This window comes from Anolis sagrei, chromosome 3 (genome assembly GCF_037176765.1).
Source record: "Anolis sagrei isolate rAnoSag1 chromosome 3, rAnoSag1.mat, whole genome shotgun sequence".
Taxonomy (NCBI): domain Eukaryota; kingdom Metazoa; phylum Chordata; class Lepidosauria; order Squamata; family Dactyloidae; genus Anolis; species Anolis sagrei.
The window spans coordinates 25,994,001-26,013,624 of NC_090023.1; the positions used below are offsets into that span (position 1 = coordinate 25,994,001).

The 19,624-nt window shown below is 43.1% G+C and overlaps 1 protein-coding gene across 2 annotated transcripts in view; it reads left to right on the forward strand.

Annotated features, from left to right (window-relative positions):
- Positions 1 to 228: 228 nt before the first annotated feature.
- ELMOD1 (ELMO domain containing 1) overlaps positions 229 to 19,624 on the forward strand; it is a 68,484-nt gene continuing 49,088 nt past the window's right edge. For both annotated transcript variants that reach the window (XM_060771006.2, XM_060771007.2), the window contains exon 1: positions 229 to 411. The gene's annotated coding sequence lies outside the window, so the exon portion shown is untranslated. The remainder of the gene's footprint in view (positions 412 to 19,624) is intronic.

The window sequence follows — 19,624 nt, forward strand, 5'->3', positions numbered from 1 at the left end:
CTTCTCCTTTCATTTCTGGCTCTAGAAGCAGTGCTTATCTCCAGCTCTGTTTTAAACGAGATAAGGTGTTTATCTCTTTTAAAACATCTTAACCATTACTTTGTGGGAGTTGGGGCCCAAAACACCTGGAGAGCCCAAGTTGGCCCTTGGCTGCTGTAGAAGCCCCTGCATTTTGGGCGCCTTTCCCTTGCAGTTCCCTTCCCTGGCCAGCAGGGGGCCGCAAGAGCGCCGCGCTCTCCTCCTCCTCGTCCTCTTCCATTCATCTCCGTGGAAGCTGCGCCTTTCCTCCCAGCGGCGCGGTCGGAGGCTGCAGAAGCACCGGCTCCTCTGTCGCCTTTCTTTCCCAGGACTTCGCCACCCGTTGTCCCGAATCCACCGGCGAGGATGGGACCCTGAGAGGCGAGCCAAGAGGTGAGTGAGTGAGCCAGCCCGCACACAGCTTTGGGGGGGAAAGAGGCGAGGCGTCGTTTGGTTTCCTTCGCGTGACCTTTCCTTCCCTCTCTGCAAAGCCCACAATGGGGAAGATGGGCCCTTCTTAGGTTGGGGCGCTTATGCCCCGGGGACTCCCTCTTTCCCCTTCCTCTCTGGCTTCTTTCAAGGCTCCATGGCTGCTGGTGTTCAAGGGGGGGTTGGAAGAGGAGCCAGCTGGGCGCGTGGGTCGCCTAGCGACTGCTGATCAATTAATAATCATGGCGAGAGAGCGAGCGGAGAGAATGAATAAGTCGGCTCCCTCGGGCCCCCAATTCCAGAGACCCCCATCTGCACAAGCAGGAGGAGGGAGGCAGATGGGAGGCAAAGGGGGGGGGGGGCTCTTGGCTGTGTCTCTTGGGGCTTCTGCTCCTCCTCTGCCCCTGGAGATCTGCAGCAGCCTCTGCGCTCCCTTCTTGGCACTTCCATTCATTGGTGGCTCACTCCTCTGCCTTTCCTGCCTGGGCTGGCCTGCCTGCCTACAAGGTGCTTTACTTACCTCGTTCTCCAAGTAGGATAGTCTTCCAAGGTCAGTGTACTGGTGGGTACTGTAGAGCCCTATTCTTGACCTGCATCTTCTCCCACAGTGAGAGCATCGGTTTCTAGGTGGAAGGCGGTCTCGGTTGGGGTTGGTTTGATGCCCCTTCCTCTTGGCATGTTTCTCTCTTTCAACCGCCATTCGTGCCTCTTCAAATTCTACAGCACTGCTGGTCACAGCTAACCTCCAGCTGGACGCTCAAAGGCCAGGGCTTCCCAGTTCTCAGTGTCTATGCCAGAGTTTTTAAAGTTGGCTTTGAGGAAGGAGAAAGACGAGGCGAAGGAGGAAAGATGGAAGGAAGGAAGGAGGAGAAAGGGAAGAGGAAGATAGGAAGGAAGGAGAGGAGGAGGAGGAAAAAAGGAAGGAGAGGAGAGGAGGAAGGAAGAAGGAGGAGGGAGGAATCTCTTTTCCTGCCCACCAACATTGCATTTTCCGTTCTTGAGTTTGGAGTAGAACAACTGCTTTGGGAGATGGTGGTCGGGCATCCGGACAACATGGCCGGTTGAGCAGAGTTGGTGGCAGAGGACCATTGCTTCAATGCTGATGGTCTTTGCTTCTTCCAGCATGCTGACATTTGTCCATTTGTCTTCCCAAAAGATTTGCAAGATTTTCCAGAGGCAGCGCTGATGGAATCATTCCAAGAGTTGCATGTGATGTCTGTAGACAGTCCAAGTCTCGCAGGCATATAGCAGGGTTGGGAGGACAATAGCTTTATAAACAAGCACCTTGGTATCTCTACAGATGTCCTGGTCCTCAAACACTGTCTGCTTCATTCGGGAAAAAGTTGCACTTGCAGAGCTCAGGTGGTGTTATATTTTGGTGTCAATGTTGACTTTTGTGGAGAGGTGGCTGCCCAGGTAGCTACATGATGCAATCATGCCCTCAAAGCCTTCGCAACCTTCTTGCCCATTGAACTGGAGGCAGGAAAGTCAAAAGCCCCAGGAAGGTGGGTTTTAATCAACTTGTGCCCCCTTGTTCCAATTGGTCTTTTTCTTATTAGGATCTTGGTGGTTCCATAGAATCAAAGAGTTGGGAGAGACCTCATGAGCCATCCAGGCCAACCCCATTCTGCCAAGAAGCAGGAAAATTGCCTTCAAAGCACCCCCAACCATCCAGCCTCTGCTTAAAAGCCTCCAAAGAAGGAGCCTCCACCACACTCCGAGGCTGAGGGCCCTTCTACACAGCCCTCTAACCCAGAATATCAAGGCAGAAAATCCCACAATATCTGCTTTGAACTGAGTGGCACTGTGGATACTAAAAGCCATGGGAGATCAAATGCCATTGTGTACACTAGATCCTTCATATCCACTGGGGCTTGCTTATAGAGCTGGAAGAGACCTTGTGGGCCACCCAGTCCAACCCTATTCTGCCAAGAAGCAGCAAAATCACCTTCAAAGCACCCACGACGGATGGCCATCCAGCCTCTGTTTAAAACCCTCCAAAGAATGAGCTTCCAACACACTCCAGGGCAGAGAGTTCCACTGCTGAACAGCTGTCACCGTTAGGAAGTTCTTTCTCATGTTTAGGTGGAACTTCCTAACTGTGAGAGCTGTTCAGCAGTGAAACTCTTTCTTGAATGGAACCTTGAGATTTGGTTCCCAGACCACTGTGGATACTAAAAGCCATGGGAGATCAAAAGCCATTGTGTACAGTGGATCCTTCATATCCACTGGGGCTTGCTTATAATACAGTCATAGAGTTGGAAGAAACTTCATGGGCCAACCAGTCCTACCCCATACCAAACAGCAGGAAAATTGCATTCAAAGCACCCCCACCAGATGGTCATCCAGCCTCTGCTTAAAAGCCTCCCAAAAAAAAGGGAGCCTTCACCACACTCCAGGGCAGAGAGTTCCACTTCAAACTACAGGTGGAACCTCCTTTCCTATAGTTTGAGGCCATTGTTCCACGTCATAGTCTCCAGGGCAGCAGAAAACAAGCTTGCTCCCTCCTCCCTATGATTTCCCTCACATATTTATGCATGGCCCCCATCATGTCTCCTCTCATCCTTCTCATTCTGCAGGCTAAATATGCCCAGCTCTTTAAGCCACTCCTCATAGGGCTTGATCATTTGAGTCGCCCTCCTCTGGATACATTCCAGCATGTCATCCCAGCTTCCTGGACTCCTGTGGATACCAAAATCCATGGATGTTCACATCCCATTATATACAATGGAGCCTTGGTATCTGCTGTGTCTTGGTTCTTGGACTTTGTGGATAATAAAATCCAAGTCCCATTAGATTCATTGGTGCAGTAAAATGATGTCTTGACCCTTTCCAACTCAGTCCTTGCAGGCTCAGGGCCCTGGCTCTCTGGATCCCATGAGTCTATCCGCCTGTGATCCAGTCTTCTTTTTTCCTACTGCTTACTGTGGCCCCTTCGACACAGCTGAATAAAATCCCACATTATCTGCTTTGAATTGGAATATATAGCACTGTGGACTCAGATAATCCAGTTCAAAGTAGATATTGTAGGATTTTCTGCCTTGATATTCTGGGTTATATGGCTGTGTGGAAGGGCATTGGTATTTTCTTTCTTTCTGGTGAGCCATGTCTTCTCATGGTATGACCAAAGTATGAAAGTCTCAGTCATCTTGGCTTCTAGGGAAAATCAAGGCTGGATTTGCTCTAGAACCCATTTGGTTGTCTTTTTACAGTCGACAGGTATAGCATTGCAGTATTGTTTGGCAGGTGGGTGGGCTGCAGGGGTTTCATTGTTCTCATTATTGTGTGTGCCTGCTCAGTTTAAGAGGTTTCAGAGATGGCCTTGAGCAGCAATGATCTGAAAACCCTAGTTTGAGATCAGTATGAAAAGAACAAGAACCAAATATCGCTAGGCACAACCAATGTGACAAAATCTTGGCCTAATCAAAGAGATATCTGACTTCAGAGTAGTTTTTACTGTGAATTGAGATTAGTTCAAGATGCCATAGAACTCACAACCTCTGAGGATGCCTTATATAGATGCAGGCGAAACATCAGGAGAGAATGCTTCTGGAACATGGCCATACAGCCCGAAATACTTACAACAACTTTTGGTTATGTTTGGTTCTAGAGCAGGCATGGGCAAACTTCGGCCCTCCGGGTGTTTTGGACTTCAACTCCCACAATTGTGGGAGTTGAAGTCCAAAACACCTGGAGGGCCGAAGTTTGCCCATGCCTGCTCTAGAGCTTAGTTGAAGAATCCTGTCTGTATCAGAGTTTGGAGCAAAAGCTTACTTGAGAAGGACTGGCTTAGACACATAAGTGTTTGCCTTGAGTGTGGTTTTGAAGAGCTCTTCATTATCATATTTTCTGAGTGGTGACCAAACGTCAGCTCAATCTGAAATAGTTGGAGTGGAATACTGTGAAGTAGGGAAGATACTTCACAATGGGATGCATCATTTTTAGAGGTATTTCACACAATGTTCAACATCATTTCAGATGAGATAAGTTTCCATAGGCCAAGTAGCCACAGCCTATATGTTTACTTATCCCATTATATTTGTTGTGACGTATTTCCAGGTCGGTTGCACAAGATTGTTTGCAAGTTTGCTCAGAATATGAGTGTTCACTACAACAGGGAATATCTGGCCATTTAGCTATTGTTGGACTCACCACCTTTCTACAGTTGCTATTCTGGCTAAGGTTGATGGGAATCACAAACTAATGACATCTGGAAGCCACAAGTTGCCCAGTCCCAAGGCTCACTAGACCAAAGGTGGAAATGTCATGATCCTCTGAATGTTATTGAATTACATTTCCAAGCATTCTTTACCATTGGATCAGTACATAAGAGTTACAGTAACATCCAGTGCAGTGTTTCTCAACCTTCCCAATGACGAGACCCCTTAACATAGTTCCTCATATTGTGATGACCTCCAACCATAACATTATTTTTGTTGCTACTTCATAACTGTAATTTTGCTACTGTTATGAGTCGTAATGTAAATATTTGCTATGCAGGATGTGTTTTCATTCACTGGACCAAATTAGGCACAAATACCCGATACACCCAGATTTGAATACTGGTGGGGTGGGGATTGATTTTTTTCATATGTGGGTAGTAGTTTCTGGGATTTATAGTTCACCTACAATCAAAGAGCATTCTGAACTCCACCTGTGATGGAATTAGACCAAACTTGGCACAAAGAACTCCCATGGCCAACATAAAATACTGGAAGGGTTTGGTGGGCATTGACATTGAGTTTTGGAGTTGTAGTTCACCTACATCCAGAGAGCACTGTGGACCCAAACAATGATGGATCTGGACCAAACTTAGCACAAGTACTCAGTATACCCAAATTTGAACACTGATGGAGTTTGGGGAAAATAGACCTTGTCACTTGTGATTTGTAGTTGTAGGGATTTATAGTTCACCTACAATAAAAGAGCATTCTGAACTTCACCAACAATGGAATTGAACCAAACTTGGCACACAGAACTCCCATGACCAAGAGAAAATACTGGAAGGATTTGGTGGGCATTGACCTTGAGTTTTGGAGTTGTAGTTCACCTACATCCAGAGAACACTGTGGACTCAAACATTGATAGATCTGAACCAAACTTGACATAAATACTCAATATACCCAAATGTGAACACTGGTTGAGTTTGGGAAAAATAGACCTTGACATTTGGGAGTTGTAGTAGCTAGCGCAGTGGTTCTCAACCTGGAGTCCCCAGATGTTTTTGGCCTTCAACTCGCAGAAATCCTAACAGCTGGTAACTGGCTGGGATTTCTGGGAGTTGGAGGCCAAAAACATCTGGGACCCCAGGTTGAGAACCACTGTGATCGTTCATCTACAATGAAAGAGCATTGCATTGGCCTTGAGTTTTGGAGTGTTATTTCAGCTACACCCAGAGAGCAGGAGGAGGGATTTTGATGGGAGGATTCCCTATCTGTTTCCAAAAAGGAAGAAAAGAACAGGCGGAGAGATCTTGAGCCTTCTCTGCCAAAGGGGTTCCTAAGACCATCAGAAATATGTGTTTTCTGATGGTATTTTGTGACCCCTCTGAAAACCCCCTCGTTGAGAAACACTGGTCTAGGGCATTTCATTATTTGTGCTCAATGTCTACTCAAATGTCAATCCCTTTGAGTTCGGCGAGGCTTACTCTTGAATAAATGGGTATGGATTTCATCTTCAGTGTGACTACTCTATTTAGGATTTCATCTCTAGTCTAACGACTTAAAAGTGCTCTCTTAGGTATGTCTGCTCAGAAGTAAGCATGTTCAGTGGGTCATAGGATTGCTGCTACATGTGGGTTGGTCACTGTGAGTGACTATTGATTCTTTTGAATGAAGGTAGGAGGGAAATGTGCTCAGCATGCTGCCTGAATGAGAATAGAACTACATCCAGAACACTCAGGGAAGGTTTTGTTAAGCTGGGTTTGGGCCAATATCCAGGTGCCTTGTGCTACTGCAGCTCTGCGGTGTGTGTTTGTGCCGTGCTGCTAGTTGACAGCTCTAAGCACAATATGGTGGAAAGTAGGTAATAACAGCTGCTATTAAAAACCAAGTAGTCCCCGGTGTCTTAATCTGGGTTACAGCAACGTAAGATTGGAAAGAATCTAGAAGGGGACATTTTAGCCTAGGAGGGGAAGGAGAACTGTGCAGGCAGGATGTAGAAATTCTTGAATATTTCATGGTTGCACCTCCAACTTATTGGGAATTATGGTATGTTTTAATGCAGTGAACCCAGTTTAGCCCTGATAATGTAATCTTTATATCCTTAAAAACCATTGGAAGTAGATAGGAGGAGCAAGAGAGTATAATAGTTCATGCCATAATAGTGATGAAGTCTTTTATTTACCTCTGAGGAAGCCTGCCATAGGTGCAGGTGAAACGTCAGGAGAGAATGCTTTTGAAACATGGCCATACAGTCTGGAAAACACACAACAATCCTCTTTTATCATAGTAGGTCATGCATCTTCAATTTGTGCAGTGGGAAGAGGCTTTAAAGCAGGAATAGCTTGAGATCAGTTGCCAGCATGCTTAACTCTACTGCCTTTCTTATCAAATATTAAATAACGAAGGACATGCGTTGCTTCTGAGACCTGTATGGCATTCCTATTGACTCCTTTCTCTCTCCCTACAATATCTGCATGCATGGGACGCCGTTCTTGTCTTTTGTTAGTCTGTGACACGGCTAATGTTCTGGGCGGCTGCTGTATCACTTAACTGTGGCCTGATTCCATCACAGCAACAAAAATCTGCTACTTGTCATATAAGCATGTGAGCGGTTTTTACTGCAGGCCTCTCATTCTACTACGCAGTGATAAATAACTCTCATGCCAGCAAATGACACAGAGAGGTGCAATCTCCTACCTGGCTAACCTTTTTTTACATTTCCAGAGCAATTTTCATGACACTCATGGTAGAGCTCCAAATAACAGAAATTGTAGTAGTTAATGCAATGATAAAAATGAGAATGGTCTTCAGGTATTCTTTGAATTTTGAATTTCTGTTTTATTTCAATGTTGGAATAGTCAGATCGACACTAAGTAATATTTGAGTTGGTTTGTTTGAATGTTATATTCTAAGAAATTCACATTTTCCTTCTTTAGCCCAAGATGGCAGTAACAACAGTCATTCCTACGGCTGTAGAAATATTTTCTGAGCATGTGTTGTCAAAGGTTTTCATGGCTGAAATAACTGTGAATTTTCGGGGCTGTATGGCTATGTTCCCGAAGCATTCTCTTCTGACCTCTTACCCACATCTCTGGCAGGCACCCTCAGAGGTTGTGAGGTCTGTTGGAAACTAGGCAAGTGAGATTTATATATCTGTGGGATGTCCAGAGTGGGAGACATCACACTGCTTGAGAAAAGTGTGAATGTTACAGTTGGCCACTCTGATTAGTATTTAACAACCTTGCAGCTTCCAAGCCTGGCCAGTTGCTGCCTAGTTTCCAATAGACCTCACAATCTCTGAGGATGCCTCCCATAGATATGGGTGAAACATTATGAGTTAATGTATTGTCGAAGGCTTTCATGGCTGGAATCACTAGGTTCTTGTAGGTTTTTTCGGGCTATAGGGCCATGTTCTAGAGGCATTTCTCCTGACGTTTCGCCTGCATCTATGGCAAGCATCCTCAGAGGTAGTGAGGTCTGTTGGAAATAGGAAAATGGGTTTATATATCTGTGGAATGACTGGGGTGGGGCAAAGAGCTCTCTGCTGAAGCTAGGTGTGAATGTTTCAGCTGACCACCTTCATTAGCATTTGAAGGCCTGGCTGAGCCTGGGAAAATGTTCTGTTGAAAGGTGTTAAGAACATTTTCCCAGGCTCAGCCAGGCTTTCAAATGCTAATGAAGGTGGTCAGCTGAAACATTCACACCTAGCTTCAGCAGAGAGCTCTTTGCCCCACCCCAGTCATTCCACAGATATATAAACCCATTTTCCTATTTCCAGCAGACCTCACTACCTCTGAGGATGCTTGCCATAGATGCAGGCGAAACGTCAGGAGAAATGCCTCTAGAACATGGCCCTATAGCCCGAAAAAAACTACAAGAACCTAATTAGGAGTTAATGCTTCTGGAACATGGCCATACAGCCTGGAAAACTCACAGCAACCCATTTTCTGAGCATGTTCATGACATTGAGATTGCGCCCTGCCCATGTTATTTAGGATTTTGAAATTGTTTGGCAAATAAATAATAGAAAGTCAGTAGAGTTCTACTGCCTAATGGGGAATGCATTGGTACATACAATATCTTTCCCTGAGCTGTAAAGTCTGTCCAATGACAAGATACCTTCTCTCAGTTGCCTTTGCCTGAGGAGGCTAACCTACTGGGGCCGGCAGAGCTAACAGAACTTGACAGCCAAACTGCATTCCAGCAGCAGAATGCCAAGGTGGTGCTGCATGGTTTGGAAAGATTTTCCCCCTTTCCACTCTTTTTTTAACCCTGCTGTTGAAGCAGCAGTGGGAGTGCTAATATACAAATAAATTCAGGTGGTGCTTGGCATCTTAAACAAGTCATCCAACATGTGCTTCTCTGCATCCTTTGCTTCTTTCAGAGCCATAGTTGCAAATACCTTTGTGTTTGTAGATCCCCATCATGTTTGGCTTAACATTTAGTTATTGATAGTAGCTGGTCTCTTGAGAAAGAGTAGCCAGAAAGCACAAAAAGTGGAGGTTTTCAAGGAGAAAATCATTAGAAAGAAGAGAAGGACAGACTGAGCATCCCGTTATCCTGAAATCTGAAATACTCCAAAATCTGAAACTGTCCACGTGGGTGGCTAAGATTGATTTCTGATGTCTCAGTGTATACACACTTTGTTTCATGTATAAAATTACTAAAAAAATTACATATTGTATTATTTGTAGGCTATGTCTATAAAACATAAATTTCATGTTTAGAGTTAGATCTCATTTCCAGGATATCTCATTACGTAAGCAAATGCAAATACAGATATTCTAAAATCCAAAATAAAACCCAAAATATGGTCCTAGACATTTTGGATAAGGGTTAAGCCAGGCTTTAGCACAGCAGGTTAATTACCAAGCTGTAATAAATCTTGCCAACCAGAAGGTTGGTAGTTTGAAGCCCAGATCAGGATGAGCACCTGACCTTTCAGCCCAGCTTCTGCCAACCTAGCAGTTCAAAAACAAATATATGAGTAGATTACCAGGAACCACATAAAAGCAGGGAGATAATTTAGGCATGGCCCTTGTGATCTGAAAAAGGAGGAAATTTACAAACAAAGAAAAATAGTCTTTGGCAAGGAGATGGCACAACAGCACCCTCCTGTGGCTGAAGCTGAGCACAGCCTCCAAAGATGCCAAAAGATGGGAAAGCCTAAATACTTACCTCTATCTGTTGTCTGTCTTGTTATTGTACAACCAGCATTGAATGTTGCCATATATGTGTTCTGTGATCCACCCTGAGTCCCCTTCAGGGTGAGAAGGACAGAATATAAATACTGAAAATAAATAAATAAATTTCTCCTTAGATCTTCCACATCTGCTCCCCACACAGAAAAAAATGTGGGTTCAGAAATTGAGTCTACTTGCCATAGATAACCACGAAGAATGGAAGGTGTTTTTGAATGCTAGTGCGTTTTAGGAATTACACCCAGAAAACCATCAGCAATATGTGTTTTCTGATGATCTTTGGTGACCCCTCTGAAAACCCCCTCATGACCGCCCCCAGGGATCCCGACGTCCAGGTTGAGAAACACTGTCCTAGGAGCTCCCAGTGGCACAGTGGGTTAAACCCTTGTGCCGGCAGGACTGATGACCAAAAGGTTGGTGGTTCAAATCCATATACCACATAATGGTAAAACATCCAGGTGTTCTCTTGGCAATGTCCTTGCAGATGGCCAATTCTCATACACAAGAAGCAACTTGCAGTTTCTCAAGTTGCTCCTGACATGAAAAAAAGTCTCACTAATCCAGTGAGATCCTGGCCCAGAACAAAGTGAGAAAGTGAAGAATTTAAGTGTCTTCATAATAAATTACTTGGACATCTACCTTTTTTCAGAATTGACTGCTGGGTCAGTAGAAAACCATCCATTAGCATGTTATGATGGAGAGGCACTTGCCTTAGTGATGTCCTCCCTATAGGATGGCCTACCCCAGAATGTCTTCTGCTTCTTCAATTCTTTCTTAATCAACCTCAAAAACTTGAGTGTCCTGAACTGCCTATGATTGAAGGTTTTATTTTTCATGCTTTTTAAGTAGTAGAATGTTGTGGTTAACTTAATGATTCAGTTAAAAGTATTTTTATTTTATTGCAAACCATCTTGCAGAGACTTTGCTTCAATAAGACTATGTAAACATTCAAAAATAAGAGGCTGGACATTTCTGTAGACACCTCCAATCTTCAAAGAATCAGACTGTGCTATGTGATTAGAACTTTCTGCCAGGGCAATTTGGGAAATTATGGACTATGTTGCTTGTGTAAAATGTTAGAGATGCCAACTTAAGCATGGAGAGTTGCATGTTTTGCCTTCTTATTTGCACATGTCTTTCTCTCCCTCCCCCAGAACCTAGTGCCCTCCAAATGTGTTAGAGTATAAATCCCATCCTTGGAAATTGAGTATATGGGCTGGGGAAGATGGGAGCTACAATTCAGCAGAGGGCAATAAGTTGGTGCAGGCTGCTTTGAAAGAGGGTGCTGTGCAACCATCACTGTAGCTTCAGAGTCATGTGTGCTACCCACTCTTCCCTTTGGCCTTTCCTCTTTCCCTGATGGAGTGTGTTGTTGTTTATTCATTCAGTCACTTCCGACTCTTTGTGACCTTTGTGACCTATACACGATGATGGGGTGTATGTCCTGTGATAAGAGAGCATGTTTCGTATACTTCTTCAGTGGTTCTCATCCTATGGATCCCCAGATGTTTTGGCCTTCAGCTGCCAGAAATCCTAAGGGAGTATACTGTTCTATGGGCCTCACTAGTTCATGAACACACTTGATCCGGTGAACAGTCCAAAGGACAACCCATCCTGTCTCTATATTACACTCCCTTTGGTGTCCCATCTGCAAAGAGTCTCTTCACAGGAATAATTGTACAGTCATTAATATTTTGTTTCCAGACAGGAAACCATCAGGGCCAGCTAACACCTCCAAACAAAGGATGCCCCAAGCATGTAGCAGCCAGGCTTTGAAGCTGCAAGGCTACTCAATACTAATTAAGCTGGCCAATTGCAACATTCGCCATTGCCTCCAACAGACCAGAGTTCTTTATCCCACCCTGTACATTCCACAGATATATAAACCTCATTTGCCTAGTTTCCAACAGATCTCACAACCTCTGAGGATGCCTGCCATAGATGTGGGCAAAATGTCAGGAGAGAATGCTTCTGGAACATAAACTGACTTGAAAGCACATAGACATTCATACATGCTATAGGATTTTCATTGTTATGTGAAATATATTATTTTCTGAGGAAAGCCTATTTATTTATTTATTTTAAGCATTTATATTCCGCCCTTCTCACCCCGAAGGGGACTCAGGGCAGAGCACAACATATAAACAGCAAACATTCAATGCCAGGACATAGACTATACACATACATAAACATTAAAATATCAAAAATCATTAAAATCATTTGTCTCAGCATTAAAACCCACTGTTTAAACTGTCTCAATCATCTGCATCACATCTGGTTGGCATGGTGAGGTTTCCTATTGCTTCCTTATTGCACTGTCCCAAAGGCTTGGTCCCACAGCCAAGTTTTTATCATCCTTCTGAAGGACAGGAGAGAGGGGGCTGATCTGATCTCGCCAGGAAGGGAGTTCCATAACCGAGGGGCAATCACTGAGAAGGCCCTCTCTTTCGTTCCCACCCATTGGGCTTGTGATAGTGGTGGGACAGAGAGCAGGGCCCCAGAGGATCTTAATTTCTGCGATGGTTCAAGCCTACAAAGCGGTACAGTTTTAATCTCAGTCACATATGTGTACTTTCCATGAATCATGTTGCTCGAGATCATTCTCGCTGAGTAGATTTTATAGGAAGTAAATAAAATGCATGTTTTCAAATTAGCATTCCGATATGCAATTATAGAATTATTACATATTTTCTGTCTTCTCAACAGTACTAAAAGAAGAAAAGAGAGGGTTCCAATGTATGTTTCTATATATCTTAATTTTACAACATAGACTGTTGCTGCATTATTTGGAATTACTTGGATTAATGTCAACAGTTAGCTGTTTGTGCCAATAAGCAGGATTATGTGGGAGCTTGTTTTTCAGCAAACTGTGTAGCATTTGAAATCCCCAGGCATAAAACCAACAACACAGTTCCCTCAATGCCAGTTCAAGGACAAGAATTATACTATTGGGTAACAAACATAGTTTTATAGTAGAGAAAATTGTTCCGTCACAGAAGGAAAATCCTTCATCTGAAATCCATGAGAGCGTATTGGCAAAGGAAATGCAAGATCTACATTTGAATCTCTGCATTCAGCAAACTAAGTGGGGAAATATTTGGGTTTCTCCATTCTGGTTTGTGCATTGGAAGTCTCTCTGCCCCATTTTTAATCCAGAAGACAGGAGCAGAAATCAAAACGGATTAACAGATTAGAGAGATGGGCCAAAACTAACAAAATGAAGTTCAACAGTGACAAATGCAAGATACTCTACGTAGGGAGAAAAAATGAAATGCAAAGGTATAGAATGGGTGACGCCTGGCTCGAGAGCAGTACCTGTGAAAAAGATCTTGGAGTCCTCGTGGACAACAAGTTAAACATCAGCCAACAATGTGTTGTGGCAGCAAAAAAAGCCTATGGGATTTTGTCCTGCATCAATAAAAGTATAGTGTCTAGACCCAGGGAAATCATGTTATCCCTCTATTCTGAATTGGTTAGACCACATCTGGAATACTGTTTCCAATTCTGGGCACCACAATTGAAGGGAGATGTTGACAAGCTGGAATGTGTCCAGAGGAGGGCGAGTAAATGATCAAGGGTCTGGAGAACAAGCCCTATGAGGAGCAGCTTAAAGAGCTGGGCATGTTTAGCCTGAAGAAGAGAAGGCTGAGAGGAGACACGATAGCCATGTATAAGTATTTGAGAAGAAGCCATAGGGAAGAGAGAGTTATTTTCTGATGCCCTGGAGACTAAGACATGGAACAATGGCTTCAAACTAGAGGAAAGAAGATTCCACCTGAACATTAAGAAGAATTTCCTGACTATGAGAGCTGTTCAGCAGTGGAACTCTGTCCCGGAGTGTAGTGGAGGCTCCTTCTTTGGAGGCTTTTAAACAGAGGCTGGGTAGCCATCTGTCAAGGTGCTTTGAATGCAATTTTCCTGCTTCTTGGCAGGATGTTGGACTGGCTGGCCCATGAGGTCTCTTCCAACTCTATGATTCTATGATTCTAATAATCGAATTAACAAAACTCAAAACCACAAATGGGAGGGATGATGGTATATACTCATGGGAGGAGAGCAATGACCAATCTCGATAAAATAGTGAAGAGTAGAGACATCACACTGGCAACGAAGGTACACATAGTTAAAGCAATGGTATTCCCTGTAATAACCTATGGATGTGAGAGCTGGACCATAAGGAAGGCTGAGCGAAGGAAGGAAGACACTTTCGGACTGTGGTGTTGGAGGAAAATTCTGAGAGTGCCTTGGACCGTGAGAAGATCAAACCAGTCCATACTCCAGGAAATATAGACCTACTGCTCACTGGAGGGAAGGATATTAGAAGCAAAGATGAAGTACTTTGGCCACAGGAAAGTTTGGAGCAGATAATGATGCTGGGGGAAATGGAAGGAAAAAGGAAGAGGGGCAGACCAAGGACAAGATGGATGGATGGATTGTCAAGTGACTGGCTTGAACTTGAAGGAGCTGTGGGTGGCCACAGTCGACAGGGAGCTCTGGCGTGGGCTGGTCCATGAGGTCACAAAGAGTCGGAAGCAACAAAGTCAAACTTGTATATAGGCCAAGGTCAGGTTTTGGGGCCAAAAGTATGTGTATGTGATTTGTGGATAAGTGCACAGGGGAAAGCGCCAATGCATTTCAGGGGTCCAGCCATCCCTATCCCCCAGGCACTTTCAATTCATGTATTCAAAAAGGTCAGAAGCAGTGCTGTGGCAGAGAGAATGGAGGGCATTGATACTCCTTTTAGCTTCTCCCAAGGCAGACTATGCTCTCACCTTTTGCCACTCTGTTCAGAGGTGGCTCCTCTTTCAATAAGAGGTAAGGTAGACTCTTGGATAAGTCGACCCAGGATTTAGAGCTTGATTTTTTGGCTGACATTTCTAGACTTACACCGTATATATTGTGTGGAGATGGAAGCCCTACCTCAGTCATGGATCTGTTTCCAATCTGTTTCACTTGACAATCCCCAGTTCTAAAATGACAGATGGTGAATCTGCTTTTTCGACACTCCTATTTTGCTTTCCTATCGCCACCCTCCTCCCCTCTTGGAAACCACAAGATGATAGTTAGATAACAAGGATTTATCAGTGCCCTAAATGAATTAAATTTTCATTTAGAAAGTACATTAGTCTCCACCCCCCTCTCCCTCCCTGTCTCTAAGGAATGGCCAGAATGAAATGTGTTTAGGTCAATAATGCTTACAACTCATTTCAGGAACAGCTATTAATTTTCTTCTGACATCTCTTTGATCAGAAACCAGGAAGCCAGATGTCTCTGTCATTGGCCTAGGATGCTCCCTGTGTGCAACTAACAAATGCGGTTGCATTGTAATTGTTTTTCCAAAGCACCAGATCCCATCTTGAAAGCTAAGAGAGATCAACTCAGGGTTGTACTTGAATGGAGACAGACAATGGATGCTGTAGGTTTTGTTTCAAAGTGGGGAAGTGGCAAAGCCACCTCTGAATGTCCCTTGCCTAAGAGACCCCAGTGCCATTTATGGTTATGAATTCAAAACTGATTTAAAAGCACATAGAAATAATAAACATGACACAGAAGTAACATAGATTTGTAACTTAGCATTTTAATGGGTTGTCGTGAGTTTTCCAGGCTGTATGGCCATGTTCCAGAAGCATTCTCTTCTTATGTTTCGTCTGCTTCTTTGACAGGCATCCTCAGAGGTTGTGAGGTCTGTTGGGAACTAAGAAAATTGAGTTTATATATATATGTGGAATGTCCAGGGTTGTAGAAAGAACTCTTGTCTGTTTGAGGTAGGTGTGAATGTTTAAATTGGCCACCTTGATTAGTATTTAATGGCCTAACAGTTTCAAAGTCTGGCTTCTTACTACCTATGGGAAACCTTTGTTGGGAGGTGATTGGCTGGCCCTGATTGTTTCTTGTCTGGCACTCTAACCTTGTTGCCAATTCCCCAAGCTCACAGTTTACCTTTCATTTTTCTCTTGTCTGAATCTTTTACTATATAGCCTCCTGCCTTTTTGCTATTTTTGTACTACTTTCATGGATCTCCATTATAGGCTTATTTTGGAATGGTCCTCATTTTAGCACTAAATATTCTGTCCCTTTTCCACCAAAAGAGAGGAACATCTAGACCAGAGGTGCCAACTGCAGTCAGCCAGTCCTCATTCCCTAGAACTGCTGCCATTATACAAAAGGACTGACTCTCCCTCTGTGGTGTAATTTTCCTTGAAAATTACCCTCTTTGCATGGCACTTAAGCTGAGAAAGTAAACACCTTCCATTGTTGCCAGGAGATGTGGATTTTTAAAAAAATTAAATGTCATAATAATAATAATAATAATAATAATGTTTTTATATTATGTTCTATTTCCCAGAGAGGACGTACATATTGACTTTCCAAAAGGGTTTCATCCGAAGAGTGGGTATAGTCCTCCTGTCCATATGCTATAACCCCTTAAATCACATTCTCTCCAAAATGTGCTAGTCAGGCATAAATTAAAACTTCCATCAGTACTAATGGAAGCTTTTATATGTCCCCTATCTTAATCCATGGAGAAAAGCAAGTAAGAAATAAATTATGCTCCATATCATTGCTGCTACTAGTGCTATTTATAGCACTGGTTCCCAATACTTGATCCTCCAGGTTTTTGAATTTAAACTCCCAAAATTCCAGACTGGTAGCTAAACTGATGAGATTTTTGAGAGTTGAAGTCCAAAACATCTAGATCCCTTCTATACTTCTATACTATAATCCACAATATCTGCTTTGAACTGGATTATATGAGTCTACACTGCCATATAATCCAGTTCAAAGCAGATAATCTGGATTTTATATGGCAAGTGTTGAAGGGACCTCAGAGGACCAAAGTTTGGGAACTACTGACCTGGAGCTAAGTTGATAGATTGAGTATGATTTGTTTCTAGAAGGACGAGGGAGTGAAGTGTGTGTTTGGTACCTGCTTTTTCATTGATAATTCATGGGTATTTTCCTCAATTTATACAGGATCAAGGTGAGAGCCATCAAATGTACTCCTAGATCTTTGTCCTTAATTGGCATATAAAAATGCTCATTCAAGTGGGTAAAAGGAGGAGCTTATTCCGTTTACAGCAAGGCACCAATGCACCTTAAAAGTAATTGGAAGCACGTCTTGATTGCACAGTTCTGGATAATTTCCATTGTCATTTTCTTGAACAAAGTCCTCGAGTTGTGGTTGTCTACTAGCTCTAAGTGTTTAATTAAATCCATTAGATCCATCTGAGCTGATTTCAGGCTTCGTTATAGTATGGGGATCTCTTCAGTTGCCTTAGTAGATGACCTGTGGTGATCACAGACAAAGGGAGTGTCAACATTTTAGTTCTGTTGCACCTTTCAGCAATATGATTGTTCGTAGTCTATGTCTGGGTCACCTTTCAGGCATGGAATTTGGTGGCACCATTTTCCAAATTCTAGAGATGCTTCATTTCTTTCTTGGATGGGCAAGCCTAGAAAGCAAGGCTGTGGGATTCTTATTTGCTCCCTTTGCTGTTGGCATCAGGGGTTCATCAGAATTCTGGTTTGTTCCCATTCTATTTAGCACACCCTTGATGCCACTATGGAAGAGATTGTCTGGAGTTTGGGGGTCCCGTGCTACCACCATGCTGAAGAAATCCAACCCTTCTTCTTTCCAACTAAATCAAAGAGCATTGCTTAGCTTTGAACTGTTGTTTGGTGTCAGTAGTGGAATGAATGAATGAGAAAGGTCTCCAGAAACATCTACTTGACTCAGAATAATTGCCACTTAATAGAAAACTAATGCTTGTTACAGGGAATCTCCTTGTGGGGAGAAAAAAAGGTATAAATAAATATAATTATGAATATAATAATCCAGTAATAACTACCAGTATGTTTCAAGCATAATTCTGAGTACTGTTATGATTACAGAGCCTTATGTAGATTGGTACCAAGTTGTCTGAAGTACTATAACTCACCATATGAGCTCACCCAGGCTCTGGGATCTTTGGGGGAAGCCCTTCTTTGATCGTACTGTTCTCACAGGTTTGTCTGTGAAGAGCTTGATGTGAAAGAGGTCCTTGGTGACTGTTTCCAGACTCCTAGACCTCTTCTACACATCCAAATAATCCAGGTTATCAAAGCAGAAAATCCACATTATCTGATTTCAACTGGATTATCTTGGTCTATACTGCCATATAATCCAGTTTAAAGCAGATAATGTGGATTTTATATAGCAGTGTAGAAGGGATGCTAGAGAGGTTAGACTGGCCCTCAACTTGTCCTCTAGGCAGGCAGTGACTTGTTGACTGCAAAAAGATTTGAAGCATACATTTTGAGGGGACCCACATACCTAGAAAGAATATTGACATACTTTTTTAAAAAGTAGTTATCAATTTTACAGTGTATACATTTTGAAATTGTGCTCAAATTGTCTCTAGTTCAGCAATGTGCTATTTGTTGTTGATCACTGTCAAGTGTTCTCCAACTTGTGACTACTCTATATATAAAGGACCTCCCAAACACAGTGTGATAGGTGATTAGATGTCCCTGATTGTTTTCTCTCTGTTGTTTTGCTGTTGTAATTTTAGAGTTTTTTAAATACTGGTAGCCAGATTTTGTTCATTTTCATGGTTTCCTCCTTTCTGTTGAAATTGTCCACATGCTTGTGGATTTCAATGGCTTCTCTGTGTAGTCTGACATGGTCACCTCTCAACAAAAGATTGCCCCAGGCACTAACAAGCCACACCAAACAACTGCCAGGCCATCAAATGCTAATCAAGGTGGTCAGTTGAAATATTCACACCTATATCCAACAGACAAGAGTTCTTTGTCCCACCCTGGTCATTCCTCAAATATATAAACCCATTTTCCTAGTTCCAACAGACCTCACTACCTCTGAGAATGTTTGCCATAGATGCAGGCGAAACGTCAGGAAAGAATGCCTCTAGAACATGGCCATATAGCCCGAAAAAACCTACAACAACCCAGCCCTGTTAAGGTCAAACTGAGAAGCATGGCTTCTTTGATTGTGTCCTTCCACCTGTAGCAGAGTCTTCGTGTTTACCTCCTGCCTCCCATTTTACCAGCCATTTTCACTTTTTTCTGATGAATGATTTCATCTCATGACATGCCTAAGTATTGTAATTTTTGCTTCTAGGACCCATTTATTTATTTTCTGATTTGATGTCTGGTCCAATCAATTCTACCTTTTCTCATGTTCCATGAATTCTACTAGCATTCAGTCTCAGCAGGACATTGAATTCTGCCTGGATTTGAACTGCCCAAGGTGCTGACCCTATTTGGTACTTTGGATGCTCCTTTAACATCTGTACTAAAAGTTGGAACAGATTCATTGTCTCATTAATATGGATGCCATCACTGTTTATGGTTTATCAGAAGACAATTCCAGTTGCTTGTGTTGTGTTCCTCCTACCTGAGGGGAAACCTTAATGGTTGGAAGATCTTTCAACAAGGAAAGCAACACTAAATTTTAGATATTATTCCACTTCCCACAGTTCTTACCCTAAGGCCACTACAGGATTGGACCATTCTTCTTCCAGTTTTCTTACTGTTTCTCCTCCTTTCCTCTCCCCCAGTCTTGGTGTTACATAAGGAACATCAAACACTATTGAGGGAGTGTTAGATGCCTTCCTGTGGAGTTCAGTAATGAGTCAGTTTGCTTTTAGCCTTTCTCTTTTTCTCCTCAAGCAGGTGTCACCACTGTCAGTAGTAATTAGAGAAGAATTGGGGGACAGCAACAGGATCCAACCTGTCAAAGGAAATTGCAATGAAAGAACCTTTCACTGTTTGTGGCTTACATGCTCTTGAAGCAAAGGCTCACATGGTTTC